At 45.8% G+C, this 3,737-nt stretch overlaps 1 long non-coding RNA gene across 1 annotated transcript; it reads right to left on the reverse strand.

Moving 5' to 3' along the window:
* Positions 1 to 862: 862 nt before the first annotated feature.
* On the reverse strand, positions 863 to 3,529 carry LOC121696082. The gene is made up of 3 exons (XR_006026237.1): positions 3,515 to 3,529; positions 2,912 to 2,915; positions 863 to 936 (listed from the first exon to the last, which is right to left on the reverse strand). It is a non-coding gene; the product is annotated as an uncharacterized LOC121696082 (long non-coding RNA).
* Positions 3,530 to 3,737: the final 208 nt, after the last annotated feature.

Consider the following 3,737-nt stretch of genomic DNA (forward strand, 5'->3'; position numbering starts at 1 on the left):
CTCGCCGATCAGCTGGTCGTTCAGTCCTGATTACTTGCGTCTGGCCGCCAGTTAACTCATCGTCAGTATTACGAAGCACAAAACATACAATCACAAACACAGGTGAGACAGATCAAAACAAACCCGTGTAACATTAACCCGTAGGGACGTGACATAGCCATCACAGAGTGACATCCTGACCACGTAAATGGCACCTCCCAAACTCGCTCATGCAAGTAATATAGCTATCAATAGCAGGATGATTCCACTTACTCTATTAATAATTGTTATTTTGTTTTATTTTGGCCATTTCAATTAATTTTATAATTCACATTGGACAAAAGCGTCTAAGAACCATAAATACAAATCTAAACGGGTTAAGGGTGTGTCTGTGTGTGTCCCACCTTGTTGACGGCAAATCTAATCTAATCTGAATCTGATGTGGTACGTGCTTACATGTGTGTGTGTTTGTGTGCGTTTGTATGTTTACGTGTGTGTGTATGCGTACACCTCGTACACAGCGAACCCGATGGTGCACATGTCTTGTCCCTGCTTCCTGTAGCGGGTTCGGTCCTTTTGCATGAGTGCCACCAGGAGGCTGCAGGGTCATTCTCCGGGTCTTCGTCCTCCTCCAGCAGATCTTACTGTGATACTGTGGGTTCATCCAGAACCTGTCTGATAGAAGGGGAGAAGGAGATTGTTGTGTGTGATAAGTTGTGTGTATGTGTGTGTGTGGGTGTGTGTGTGTGTATTCAGACACTCCATCATTGTCAGGGTCATGCAGAATGTGTCTGCCAAATGGCGAAAGAGAGAGGGAGAGGAGAGAAAAAGAGGGAGGGCAGTGTGTGTGTGTGTCATACTGGGGTTGTTCCTGCATCCTCCACGTCTCCAGGTGCCGTGGAACTTGATGGTGTTCCAGAAGCTGCTGTCGTTACTCAGAGCGTCTGCCGTCAAGAACTGACGCTTGAACTCATCAAACAACATCAAATGCGGAGAGAGGATAGAAGGAGGGGGAGAGGAGGAGGGGGAAGGGGAAGAGGAGAGTAGGATAGAAGGGGAGATAAGAGAGGAGAGGGGGAGAGGGAAGAAGAAGAGGAGGGAGATTTAGATACATTAGTTGGTTTTTGTCTATTATCATAATGGTAATCCCCTGTAATCCCCCATTTCTTATAGTCATACGGTACATATGTTGGTGTGTGCAGGTCAGATTCTCACCAGAACTCTCGCTCAGCAGGGTCGATAGTCCCACTCCAAAGAGCGGGCATGAGGGTGCACACACACACACACTTCTACTGTGGGATCACCCAACTCTCTGTTACCAGCAAAATTCTCAACCGTGTCATTCTCAACCGTCTACAAGAAGGCGTGGAGACCAACACGCAGGATTCAGAAAAGACCACTCATGCACTGACCACATAGCAACACTGCATCATCAAACAATCTATCGAATGGAACGTGTCCCTATACATCAACTTCATCGAGTTTGAGAAAGCATTTAACAGCATAGACAGGACATCACTTGTAACCGGAGGGTTGCCGGTTCGAACCCTGACCAGTAGGCAGAAAGGTCTGGAGCGCAAAAAGCATCTCAATCAACACAAAACCATGGCATTTACAACTACTATCAGAAACATGGCTGCAAACATCCACAAAGCAAAGCCTGTTTAGTGGAATGCCCACTCACCACCTCAAGGTACAGGCCATGAGTGGGATGTTAGTAAGACAAGACAAGATGGAAGATTGTGTTAATGGGAAAATGTACATTCCCTTGTTTGTTAAGACAATTACTGACAATGACATACACATTTTTCAAGGACAAATGGGTCATTCTCAGCAAATGCTGCCATTTGAGGGTGGTAAACTTGCCAAAAACAATTAATCTAAAGGACGTGTTACACTAGAAAAACAAAAAACGTTGTGCTTACTTACGTTTAAAAAACTAAAAAACGTACATTTGAAAATGACCATCGGTGGCAACATTCCAGCACCACTGTAAAATGTGATTTCTCATGACCAGTTGTCACTATATTCACACTTTTTTACCCTTTCTCTGTGACACTTCGGCCCATGGGGATGTCAAACGTGAGGGAGACCTCGTCCATGTTGGCAATATGGTCCGGCGAAACGTGTTCAGTTACCTGCTTTTCATCGAATTCGCGAAAACCGTCAACCTTGGAAGTCTGCTGGCAGTTTCTGACACACTGTTGTCCATGCTCTGATAGAGAGGCGGTTGCGTTGCATGAAGCGGTAACACCAAGATGGCCCGCCTGCAAAGTCGTCTATATTCATCTCCTTTGCAACTACCAGGGCATGGAGACGTAACTGCACCGTTGACAAGCCTCTCCCGGCAGCACGTTGTTCAAGCACCCATCTGTGGACTCGTTCTTCCAGCTCTGGCCATCTTGCTTTCAATCCGCGATTAGCTTTCTTTGTTTTCTTCATTGCATTTAGATTAACCTCGGCCTTTTGCCAGTCCCTCGGAAGTTTTTCACTCAACCACTTTTCTGTCACAGCAGAGATGTGGTCAAGCGTGAATATGATGCCTTATATCAGCGTGACTGTCCATTATTTGAACCCTAGCTGGGAAGCTGAAGTCTCGTTGTTTGGAGACCTCATTCATGCCAGAGAGTCACACAGGTGACAACCTGGCTGAAGCTCTGCAAACCTCCCTACAGGAATGGTCACTGGATAAGAAAAAGTTGGCTTGTGTCACCACAGACAATGGAGCCAACATTGTGGCTGCAGTGAGGAAGCTTGGATGGGGATGGCTCCCACGCTTCGCCACAACCTCCATTTAGCCGTCACCAATGGAATGAAGGCAGAAAAAGAGCGCACCGCCCGGGCCATGGGGTTGTGTCGAACGCTTGTGACAACCTTCTCCCAGAGTTGGCAAAAGAAGCAAAGGCTTCAAAAAGAACAAGGAGAGCTGGACCTCCCTCAGCACTCGTTAATACTGGTAAGTTTTAAATGATTTCCCAACACTGTTTAGAAAATACTGGCCATAGCCTACCTGGGCCTGCGAGATTTGATTCAATGAAGTCAATAAATGATTTATTGTAGGCTTGTAGACATTTCAACCTAAGTGATTCTGAAATTACTATTAGGCCTACATTAAAAGAAAATCTATCGAAAAAAAACTACTGTCATGGTCTGGCCGACAGGATGGTTTCAGTTGTCACTGAAACCCATGCTGTGTCGATCCATCCAATGACTTGATTTGCATGGCGCATCCTTCCGTGAAGCTGTGCTCTCCATCCACTATCCACTCCTCCCACAGGCGACGCAAGACTGCCTTAAAGCTCTGGTTCACTGAGATGTGATGCTGTAGTACTTTGGTTAAGCCTCTAGGGATGATGGCAGGTATGGAGTTGCAAGCTTTTATTTAATCTTTAAACTGTGGCGTTATGTGCGCTCGCATACTATCCATCACAAGCAGGGCTTTGCGTGTTTTAAAGAAGCCATCAGGACGCTGAGTGTAGCACCGGTTAAGCCAAATGTTCATCATTTCTTGATCCATCCACTCTTTCTCATTCACAGCCACGACAACTGAGCATGGAAATTCGTCTTTTGGCATGGTTTTCCGTTTGAAAATGACCATCGGTGGCAATTTCAATCCATCTCCACAACATGCCAACACCACTGTAAAATGTGATTTCTCATGACCAGTCACTATATTCACACTATATTCAACGAATTTGCGAAGAAACCGTTAACCTTGGAAGTCTGTTGCAGTTTCTGACACACTGTTGTCCCTGCTC

This window comes from Alosa sapidissima, chromosome 21, assembly GCF_018492685.1.
Source record: "Alosa sapidissima isolate fAloSap1 chromosome 21, fAloSap1.pri, whole genome shotgun sequence".
NCBI classification, from domain to species: Eukaryota; Metazoa; Chordata; class Actinopteri; order Clupeiformes; family Clupeidae; genus Alosa; species Alosa sapidissima.